Source organism: Salmo trutta, chromosome 7 (genome assembly GCF_901001165.1).
Source record: "Salmo trutta chromosome 7, fSalTru1.1, whole genome shotgun sequence".
NCBI lineage: Eukaryota > Metazoa > Chordata > Actinopteri > Salmoniformes > Salmonidae > Salmo > Salmo trutta.
In genome coordinates, this window is record NC_042963.1 from 9,309,150 (window position 1) to 9,321,921 (window position 12,772).

A 12,772-nucleotide genomic window follows, 5' to 3' on the forward strand; every position below is an offset into this window, starting at 1 on the left:
TAAGCAATTCAAGACAAATTAATTGATTAGTCTTTAGGTAACTGATGGGTGCCAAGCATGCTGTAGTTTTCATGTAATTCTTAGAGGAAAAAAAAAAAGGTTTTTACATGGAAATATCTGAATAAAGCCACTGTATAATTTCAAATAATGAATTATATCCTTTGATTTTGACACGTCTTACCTTATCAGTAATCACAAACAAAGGACCTAGAACTCCATTGATCATTTTTCGTTGTCATTGGAAAATGTAGCTACAAATAATGTATGTTGCTCTATCCTGTAAAGTAATTCACTGAGAACTGCAGACGTATCATATATATCAAGTACTATTTGTATGTGAAAAGGTCATGGGATGCATTTTCTCCATTGTTTACATTTTTGTTGCATACTCTTTGAGGGTATGGACAAATTAAGGAGTGTGGCTTTAGTAGTCCCATCGCTGCTTATGCTACCAAAGTAAAACCAAGTGATAGATTGTTAGCAACATAAAGTCTCAAGTGTGCAATAAGTATTCTCAATACTTAAAAAAGCAGTTTGTATGGATTTTATCTGTTTATCTGTTTTTGTACAGTTTTACATTTTACAAACCATTCAGGAATATGTAACAAAATACATCTCCAGAAGGCATCAATTCAGGGTACAAATCAACAACCAAAACAATAGCTTATGAGCCAAGTTTTTAAGCCATATTCACTGCTGCCATCTAGTGACAATGTGAAAATCTTGTCAAGTAGAAAAAGGCTGGTGTCTAACAGCATGATAGCTGTTATGTTGAATCAACATATGAGTTTGTCTTGATGATGTACAGAAATTGAGACTAGTGTTACATCACATACTCTGATACTCACTAATCATGCTAATCTTTAAAGATCTTACAATTTTTTTCACAGATACAGAGCACACAAGATCAAACATTACCTTTTGGATTTAACACAGGCATGAGAATCTGTTGATTCCTTATGATACTGGCAAGACCGGTCGGTAATACTTCACATTACGTTGCTCTTCTACTTGTGTAGTAATGCTGTTATTGAAACAATATTATCTTGTCATATCATATGGTAATTACTGTGTAATAACGTTACTCCTATTTTGTGTGTGTGTATGCGTGTGTGTGAGTATAATAGAAATACACAGGTGGGCGTGGCATCAGCTTTGCTAATGATAGTATGTGTTTAATACTTATAAGGATTAAACACTTTAAAGAGTCTATTGACGCATCCATGCGTAAATCTAACATAAATAAAAAATCCCCATCAAAATCCGTCAGTTTAAACTAGAGAACTTTTTTTTGCATGGGCCGCGTCTCAATCCACCGCATTCGCCTACGTCGGCCTTCCACATCTGCACCAGGAGGCATCTCGAAAGAAAACCGTTCTCACGAAAACGTCTGTACCGTCCGAACTGTGTGGCCTAAAAACGATATGACTACTCTATGGAAAGGGGGGACTCTCACGAACACAATGGTCTTCTCCGTTTGATGGTGGACTCATGTGAAATTGGTAACGCTGATGTGCAAACTTTTGTCTGTAGCGTCCAACCAATTGGGTTACATGGTATGACCATCTTATTTTGGTTGTTACCGATAGTAGCCTATTTCATTTCTCTTTCGCTCTGGAAACCAAGCTGAAAATGCTGTGCTCTAAAGATAGCACCATATTGCCACACAAATATATTAGAAGATAATTGTCAATCTGATCAGAAACACTGTGCTCACAACCTTTATCTCCTAAATGATGTCGCTGGTGTATTTTGTTAGGATTTTGGAATATAGTGTGCAATATGCTTTAAAGTTTTTACCAAGCGTGAGTCCATCCAGGCTCGAGTCCCGTGCGTGAAACACAATAACGAGCTCGATAAATGTAGCCTATACTGAAGCAAAGATTCACCCACATTTTAGATAAGAAAAGATCTGCCTACTTTTCTGTCAGGCCAACCATCCATGAGCCATCCAAATCAAATAATTCCATGTGTCTGCCTTCATAACCTTTCACATAGCCTATTGTCATGCTCGTGATAATGGACGGACCAAGGCGCAGCGTGATTTGAGTTCCACATCCTTTTATTAAGTGAAAACAAAACAATAAACAAGCAATGAAACGCGACTTACGTGGTGCAACAAACACAAACAATATCCCACAAATGCAGGTGGGTACAGGGAGACCTTAAGTATGATCCCCAATTAGAGACAACGATAATCAGCTGCCTCTAGTTGGGAACCATACTAAAACCTTAACATAGAAATAATTGACTAGAACACCCCCTAGTCACGCCCTGACCTACAACACCATAGAGAACCAAGGGCTCTCTATGGTGAGGGCGTGACACCTATTCTATGGTATGGGGTAATCCAATCAACAACACTGCAGCTGTTGATTGCAATGATCAGCATTCATCATGTACTGTAAGCTATATATAATCAATACACAAATTTCAATGAGTAGGGTATTTGATACAAACACACGTTATAAGAATACTTTCCCATTTTATAGCCAACAACACAGTTAGCACAATCACTTCAAACTGAAGCCGGAAAGACTGCAAACTAGCTGCACTTTGTTTCATTTGACCTGTTTTCTATTGATATTTCTTTGTATATCCATAACAATTATGCTGATTCATGATTTTGACTTGATGAGAAAAGCTGCCTGCCTGTTTGTCTCATCCCGACTCCCAATACATTATAGCTGGAGATCGAATTTGAATATTGAAACAATGTTGGAAATGTCGGAAAGACAGACAGCAAGGTTTATTACAAATCTCCACTGTTGAGATAATGTCTAGATGTTTTTTATAGTGGAAATCAAATGTATAAATTGCCTGGCTGGGCTGATGAGACAGTGGATTGCCAGTCAGATGGAACAAGGTAAATAGGCTTTTTAACATCATAGATTCAGCCGGTGGTAACTTGTGAAATAGACACCGGCTGGAATGAGGCCAGTAAGCATTCAGGATTAGACCCACCCATTGTATACATTTTGATAGCCTGGTTACTGATACATGGATCTATCTATTATATCTACAACAGCAATTAATTTACAAGGATATGCTTGCCGTCTGCTGACTACAGTAGAAAAGTTACAATCTAATGAAACATTTGTTACATAAAATTGCCTTTTAGCCCATATGTGTTATCCTATGAAATGGATGTTATGTTGTACACTCACTTTTCCCTCTCATTTTAGTAGATATATTTTGCCATAATGATCTTGATCAAACCATGCAATGAGCCTACACAGTCAGTGAGGGAAGATTGACAATGTTGAATGGAAAATAAAATTATTTTCAATGGGGTTGCAAGTTAAAAGTGGGAGGCGGGATTAGGTCGGCTCCTTTCTTCACTGTTTGGCAGAGATCTCAGAAAAAGTTCAATTGTGAACCCGTGACACATTTATCACATAAAATGTATATGCTCTAACTTTCCAACCTGAAGATCACTGATGTCATGATTTGACCTCATTTTTTCCCTGAGTTCCCAGTTGACTTGAAAGAACCAAGAGTGAGAGAGAGGCACACTAACACAGACAGTTCAACAATGAGTCACAGGGGTTTAGGAACATCGCATTTTTTTCTACATTTGCCTTTATTCCCCTTAAAGAGGTGTTCATCATCTTTAGCAGGGAGTGCCAGGTCTCTGTGAATGACAGCAGAGTAGTGACAGCGATTGTGACTATGGGCATGGAAAGCTTGAAGAGGGCAGAGCTAGGTGGGTAACTGGCTGCAATCCCTAAATGGCTCAGACACAGTTGTGGCTGAACACGATTAATCTACATCTAGCTCAGGGAGGGCCTTTTCCAATTTTTTATATATTTTTTATAAATATATACAGTACCAGTCAAAGCTTTCGACACACCTACTCATTCAAGGGTTTTTCTTTATTTTTACTATTTTCTACATTGTAGAATATTATTGAAGACATCAAAACTATAACACTTTTTTTTGGTTACAACATGATTCTATATGTGTTATTTCATAGTTTTGATGTCTTAACTATTATTCTACCATGTAGAAAATAGTCAAAATAAAAAAAAAACTGAAATGAGTAGGTGTGTCCAAACTATTACTGGTTCTGTACATATTACCTAAATTACCTTGACTAACCTATGGCCCTGCGCATTGACGCTATACCAGTACCCCCCGTATCAAATCAAATCAAATCAAATGTTATTGGTCACATACTCATGGTTAGTAGATGTTGTTGCAAGTCTAGAGAAATGTGTATACTTCTAGATCTGACTGTCACGTCCTGACCATAGAGAGCTCGTATTTTTCTATGGTAGAGTAGGCCAGGGTGTGACTGGGGGGCTTTGTCTAGTTTATTTCTGTTTGGTTCTAGTTTCTTTTTTCTATGTTGGGTTTTTGTCTAGTTTAAATTTTCTATGTTGTGTTATAGGTTTTTTGTCACGGGTGTCATAGGGTGTAGACCAAAACGCAGCGGGAAAATGTATACTCATCTTCTTTTTATTTGTGAAGAAGGAAAAACACAAACAACGTATACAAAACACAAACGAACTAGACAGTCTCGTCAGGCACACAGCTAAACAAGAAACAATCTCCCACAATACCCAAAACAAACACACTCCTAAATATAGGACCTTCAATCAGAGGCAACGATAGACAGCTGTCTCCAATTGAAGGCCCCAATCCCCATACCTAAACATAGAAATACAATACCCTAGCACAGACATAGAACTAACAACATAGAACTAACCAAAAAACCCCGGACTAATAAATCAAATACCCCTCTACATGAACACCTGCTCAAACACACCCTGAACCACATAAAACAAATACCCCCTGCCACGTCCTGACCGAACTAATAAGAACAAATAACCTCTTTACGGGTCAGGATGTGACATTTTTTCTATGTTGTTTTTTTTTGTCTAGTTTACATTTTCTATGTTGTGTTCTAGGTTCTTTTTTCTAGGTTGGTGTTTTTGTATGATTCCAATTAGAGGCAGCTGGTCATCGTTGTCTCTAATTGGGGATCATATTTAAGTTGTTGTTTTTCCCACTAGTGTTTGTGGGAGATGATTTTGCACCTCTTTGTCACGGTTTTAGTTTATTGTATGTCTTGCATAGATTCACAGATAAATAAAGATGTGGAACGATACACACGCTGCGCCTTGGTCTCATTCATACGACGACCGTGACACCGACAGTGCAGCAGTATCTAATAGGTAATATCTAACAATTACACAACCTAATATCTAACAATTCCACAATAAAACCTAATACACACAATCTAGTGAAGGAATGGGATGAGAATATATAAGTATAAAATATATGGATGAGCAGTGAAAGAGCGGCTAAGATGCAACAGATAAAGAATACATAGTGAAGGATACAGTATATACGTACATATGAGATGAGTAATGCGAGATATGTAAAAATTCTTAAAGTGATTCGTTATTCATTTCTTAAAGTTGCCAATGATATCAAGTCTTTAGGTAGGCAGTCGCCTCTCTGTGCTAGTGGTGGCTGTTTAACAATCTGATGGCCTTGAGATAGAAGCTGTTTTTCAATCTCTCTGTCCCAACTCCATTACACTTGTACTGACCTCGCCTTCTAGATGGAAGTGGGGTGAACAGGTAGTGGCTCGGGTGGTTATTGTCCTTGATGATCTTTTTGACTTCCTGTGACATCTGTTATTGTAGGTGTCCTAGAGGGCAGGTAGTTTGCCCCCGATTATGCGTTGTGCAGACCACACCACCCTCTGGAGAGCCCTGCAATTGTGGGCGGTGCAGTTGCCGTACCAGGCGGTGATACAGCCTGACAGGATGCTCTCAATTGTACACCTGTAAAAGTTAGAGGGTTTTCGTTGACAAGCCACATTTTTTTCAGCCTCCTGAGGTTGAAGAGGTGCTGTTGCACCTTCTTCACCACACCGTCTGTGCGTGGACCATTTCAGTTTGTCGGTGATATGCGAGGAAATTAAAACTTTCCACCATCTCCACTGCTGTCCCGTCGATGTGGATAGGGGTTGCTCCCTCTGCTGTTTCCTGAAGTCCAAGATCATCGCTTTTGTTTTGCTGACATTGAGTGAGGTTATTTTCCTGACGCCACAATCCGAGGGCCCTCACCTCCTCCCTGTAGGCTCTCGTCGTTGTTGAATATCAAGCCTACCACTGTAGTGTCGTCTGCAATCTTGATGATTGAGTTGGAGGCGTGCATGGCCACACAGTCGTGGGAGTACAGGAGATGGCTGAGAACGCACCCTTGTGGGGCCCCAGTGTTGAGGATCAGCGGTGTAGAGATGTTGTTTCCTACCTTCACCACCAGGGGGCGGCCCGTCAGGAAGTCCAGGACCCAGTTGCACAGGGTGTGGTCGAGACCTAGGGTCTCAAGCTTAATGATGAGTTTGAAGGGTACTATGGAGTTCAATGCTGAGCTGTAGTCAATGAACAGCATTCTTACATAGGTATTCCTCTTGTCCAGATGGGATAGGGCAGTGTGATGGCTATTGCATTGTCTGTGGACCTATTGGGGAGGTAAGCAAATTGGAGTGGGTCTAGGGTGTCGTGTCTTTGGCTATGCCGGATTAAGTGATATGACATGCTATTCTATAAAATAATTTCTCTGTAATTAATATTACCTGATTAAGCTAATCAGGTAAATGTAATTAACTATAAAATCGGGCACCACAAAATAATGTTTATAGAGCTGTTATCTTCCAAATAAACTCTTAAAGACCTGGTAATCTTTTACCTCAATAGCAGTCAATATTTAATTGTCACCTTATTTAGTCTCGTCTGAAAGTTGTAAAATCTTCATGAACCCTGGCTAACAAGTTGAATCAGCAATACAAAATTTGGTTTAATTATTTATTTACTAAATACCTAAAATCACAGAATGGATCATACATTGATTACAAATTATGTCATAAAGGAAAACGTCCCTAGTGGACGGATATGATGGCTGGTTACACAAAGAAAGGAGGTTTGGTTTGAGTGAAAGAGCGGGAAGACTGAGGAGAAAAGGTTTTGTCTCTATCGGGCCGTAGGCAGCTATGCTATCGTAAATACAGTATCTTATGCATTCTAATTAACCGCCCATTTGAAAAGGAAAATGCAATAGATATTTACTCTGAGCTGCACTTCGGTAGATTGGTCATAGATAGAAGGCGGTGTTTTCCAGCATGGATCTCTGGTCCTCTGAAGAATGTCTAGTGGTGAACTGGAGCGTGGTCGAATGGATACTCTGTCCGTTCTCTCCTAGCCCACGTTTAGCCGGCAGAGAGGGTATCACTTATTTAGTGAATAAGAGTTCAAAGTTCATAGCAAGTTGCCATGATATATGCTCATGCTATATTCTGGCTGGTATAATCGAAATTCATCCTTTCGGCATGTCGATAGTCACCTTCACATTGAACACGATGCTAATTTCGTTAGGTTATTATCTGAGCCTTTTTAACGTAGGACCGTCGTCCTCGGAACAGGAAGTTACATTTTCGTAAAGTGGCTTAAATAGGGTTGGGAGAGAGGGCCGTGTTTCATAGTTTACAACCAGTGTCTGTTCACATGGGCGGGGCCACTGAGTTGAGCATAGTTCACTCATGAAAACCAATTCTCTAATTTAGAAGCTAAAATTACATTTCATCTTTTCACACAGTTTCATATTTAAACATTTAAATTGCTCAACAATTCCATGTGAATCTGATATCTAGAATGTGTATACTTTCCAAGATACAGTTTGCCGTCCTATCAGTAATAATGTCTCAGACGCCAACTGATCTGACATCATATTCATTAAGTACCAACACATATTTTCAACTGGTTGGATTACCGAAATATGGTTCAGTTTCCCACCTTTTGATGTTACCAGACTCTCCATGTTAACAAAGGGATTTTCAATAGTCACATTGGTAGAGAGGAAAAAGGGGAAAGGTATTTATGGGGGTCATAAAACTCATGACAAGGGTAACAGGTAGATGTAATCCTTGACTAGTCTCTCAAAGCACTTCATGATGACAGAAGTGAGTGCTACAGGGCGATTAGTCATTTAGTTCAGTTACCTTAGCTTTGTTGGGAAAAGAAACAATGGTGGCCATCTTGAAGCATGTGGGGACAGCAGACTGGGATAGGGATTGATTGAATGTGTCCGTAAACACACCAGCCAGCTGGTCTACGCATGCTCTGAGGACGCAGCTAGTGATGCCACCTGGGCCGGCAGCCTTGCGAGGGTTAACACATTTAAATGTTTGACTCACGTCGGCCACGGAGAAGGAGAGCCCACAGTCTTTGGTAGCGGGCCGTGTCGGTGGCACTGTATTGTTCTCAAAGCGCGCAAAGAAGTTGTTTAATTTCTCTGGGACCAAGACGTCGATGTCCGCCACGGGGCTGGTATTCTTTTTGTAATCCGTGATTGTCTGTAGACCCTGCCACATACGGCTCGTGTTTGAGCCATTGAAATATGTCTCCACTTTGTCTCTATACTGACGCTTTGCTTGTTTGATTGCCTTACGGAGGGAATAACTACACTGTTTGTATTTGGTCATGTTTACAGTCAACTTGCCATGATTAAATCCGGTTGTATGTCCTTTCAGTTTTGTAAAGTTTTAATAGTCAGGGAAAGTTAGGTAAAGTTTTAATAGTCACAGTGGGTACAACATCTCCTATACACTTCCTTATAAACTCGCTCACCGAGTCAGCATATACAGTTGAAGTCAGAAGTTTACATACACCTTAGCCAAATACATTTAAACTCAGTTTTTCACAATTCCTGACATTCAATCCTAGTAATAACTCCCTGTCTTAGGTCAGTTGGGATCACCACTTTATTTTAAGAATGTGAAATGTCAGAATAATAGTAGAGAGAATGATTGATTTCAGCTTTTATTTCTTTCATCACATTCCCAGTGGGTCAGAAGTTTACATGCACTCAATTAGTATTTGGTAGCATTGCCTTTAAATTGTTTCACTTGGGTCAAACGATTTGGGTAGTCTTCCACAATCTTCCCACAATAAGTTGGGTGAATTTTGGCCCATTCCTCCTGACAGAGCTGGTGTAACTGAGTCAGGTTTGTAGGCCTCCTTGCTCGCACACTCTTTTTCAGTTCTGCCCACAAATTGTCTATAGGATTGAGGTCAGGGCTTTGTGACAGCCACTCCAGTACCTTGACTTTGTTGTCCTTAGGCCATTTTGCCACAACTTTGGAAGTATGATTGGGGTCATTGTCCATTTGGAAGACTCATTTGCAACCAAGCTTTAACTTCCTGACTGATGTCTTGAGATGTTGCTTCAATATATCCACATAATTTTCCTCCCTGCAGTAAAGCACCCCCACAACATGATGCTGCCACCCCCGTGCTTCATGGTTGGGATGGTATTCTTTGCCTTGCAAGCCTCCCCCTTTTTCCTCCAAACGTAACGATGGTTATTATGGCCTTACAGTTCTATTTTTGTTTCATCAGACCAGAGGACATTTCTCCAAGAAGTATGATCTTTGTCCCCATGTGCAGTTGCAAACCGTAGTCGGACTTTTTTTATGGCGGTTTCGGAGCAGTGGCTTCTTCCTTGCTGAGCGGCCTTTCAGGTTATGTCGATATAGGACTCATTTTACTGTGGATATAGATACTTTTGTACCTGTTTCCTGTAGCATGTTCACAAGGTCCTTTGCTGTTCTGGGATTGATTTGCACTTTTCGCACCAAAGTACGTTCATCTCTAGGAGACAGAACGTGTCTACTTCCTGAGCGGTATGACGGCTGCGTGGTCCCATGGTGTTTATACTTGCGTACTATTGTTTGTACAGATGAACGTGGTACCTTCAGGCATTTGGAAATTTCTCCCAAGGATGAACCAGACTTGTGGAGGTCTACCATTTTTTTTCTGGGGTCTTGGCTGACTTCTTTTGATTTTCACATGATGTCAAGCAAAGAGGCACTGAGTTTGAAGATAGGCCTTGAAATACATCCACAGGTACACCTCCATTTCACTTAAATGATGTCAATTAGCCTATCAGAAGCTTCTAAAGCCATTACATCATTCTCTGGAATTTTCCAAGCTGTTTTAAAGGCAGTCAATTTAGTGAATGTAAACTTCTGACCCACTGGAAATGTGATACAGTGAATTATAAGTGAAATAAACAAATGTTGGAAAAATTACTTGTGTCATGCACAAAGTAGATGTCCTAACCGACTTGCCAAAACTATAGTTTGTTATCAAGAAATTTGTGGAGTGGTTGAAAAATGACTTTTAATGACTCCAACGTAAGTGTATGTAAACTTCCGACTTCAACTGTACAACTGTACACTGTAGCGTTCTTCTCCTTGCTGGTATTTTCAGATCCAATGGGGAATCCACAGAATCCTTGTGGGCTGCAGAAACTGGGGGATAACTTTTCCGTACAACAATGTCTCTGAAAAACGTACACATTATTTCCAGGATTACCCGCTTCGATAACTGAGACACCAGACCAGCTCCGCGGCAGAGAGACAAGCCAGCTGCAATCAGGTCAGTGTGGGACAAGTGGGTGGACCACCTTCCCCTGTTTTACAATCCTGGGCCCAACATTCCTGTTGATGAACAGCTTATGCCATTTAGGGGCCGAAGCCCCTTCAGGCACAACATACCATCTAAACCCACAAAATATGGAATTAAGATCTGTGCTGCTTGTGATGCTGCTACATAATATGCGTGGAACTTGCAAGTGTATATGGGGAAGCCAGATGGAGGAGCCCCGGAGAAGAACCAAGGGATGCAGGTTGTCCTGGACGTGACACAGGGACTCCATGGCCACAACATCGCGTGATAACTTTTTTACTTCACAAGCTGAGACAGGAGCTCCAAAAGAGGAAGCTGACGGTGGTAGGAACAGTACCAAAAAACAGGACAGAGCTCCCACCTCAGCTGTTGAATACACAGAACAAGCCTATCATTTCCTCTAAGTTTGTGTTCACGGCCGACACGTCCCTAGTGTCCTACGTGCCAAAGAATGGCAAAAAGTTGGTACTCATGAGTACGTGGCATAGAGATGGAAGAATCTATGGCCAGGAACATCAAAAAACAGAAATCATAATGGACAACTCCAATACCAGTTGCATGTGTGTGTCTGACCCTCCTACCTTGGCCTACTGTAACTATATATGTGAGTGAGATGTTAGTAAAATGCAGCTGGCAGCAACAAGAAGCGTTGCAATGTGTGTGGACCCAAGAAGGACAGGAAGACACAGTACACATGCATCAAGTGCAGGAAATACATTTGCAACACACACAGTAAAACTGTCCCTCATGTGGTGTGTAGACGAGCCTTAATTTGTGTTCAACAGGGCTCTTTTATAATTTCCATAAAATACTGTATGTAAAGTTTGTCCTTCCAATTTGTTCAGTTCAAAGCAATAAACATCAATAGTGATAAACCTTGTTTCATTTATATTTGTTCAAGATAAACATGATTTATTCCACCCATGTCTTGATTTTTGTTGAGAAAAATCACATTTTATCCCCAAAAAAGAATAGTGCTTTTATTGATAAATGTGATCTAACAGAGGTAAATGGCGAATATTAACCATGTATGCTGTCTATTTCTTGTAATTGATATAATTCAACATCTAAGTGTTAGGTAATTTTATGTAAATTGTTATGGCTGTTTTAAAAACCCAATAATGTTGAATAACAAAAACATGAACAGCACACAAGGGCTAAGGGCTTGTAAGTAAGCATTTCACTGTAAGGTTGTATTGGCGCATGTGACATAAAATGTTGATTTGATTTGAGATAGTACATTGCCTTGGTTGCAGCTGACCCGCTGAATGCTATCCAGAGCCTTGCATTTGTATGTATTTTTTTGTAAATACATACAGCCAGCTAGCTCTAATTGCAATGTTGGATAGATAGCTAAACTGTTCCATTTATGAAAATGGTGAAATTATCTCAGATATTTAACTTATCATGCATGTATGTATGCAAAAACAGACGTGCTGTAGCTAGCTGGCTAACATTAGTTGGCCCATCTGTTGCCCCCAACTACCTAGCTGAGTTCCAGTTATTGTCTCGTTATTTTTCAGCTGTCTTGTTTGAACACCGAATGACCAGTCAGTTTGGTTGAGCCAGTGGGTGGTAGTAAGCTAGCAAGATATCCCTGACTTAGCCATTGCATTGGTTATCTTGCCAGGCTGGATTGCAACCGTATGCATGGATTAATGCAGATGTCAGTCATGTAAGGTTATAAAGCAAAGACAACCCTCGTTTTCAATTAATAAACTGGATTGGTAGCTACATCAGCACACAAATATTTCCTTACCCAATGCTGATAATGGTTCCATAGCCTGCCATATGTTGCTGAGGCTACGAGGTTATCAGAAAGTGTAATAGCTAGCTACTTGTCTGGCATTAACCAAAGCCTACATGTTGACATGTAATAATTGCTATTTTAATTTGAGAATTTATTTTCTCATCTAGCTACCAGGTTTGGACTAGTTAACTGCTTGCTTCTTGTAGTTAATGTTTTACAGATAAAATAAACTCTCTTCAAAAGACAATATTATTGCTTGACTGTGACCTCCGTCTATGAATGAGTGAACAGGCTATCATTTCATTGCTCATTGTTTATTACGAACTAACCATTTTGGATGTGGCTCACTAAACTCAGTCAGGTAATGGCTGTAATGGCTCCATGCCTACCACATGGATGGGCATTCATGAAATTCCATTGCGAGCTAGCATGGCATGCTTCACCTCAGACTGTCCAGACCGGCCATCTTTTTTTTTCTTCTTTTTTTACAAACGGTAGAACCTACCACATAGATCGGCATTCCTAAAATTAAATTTCA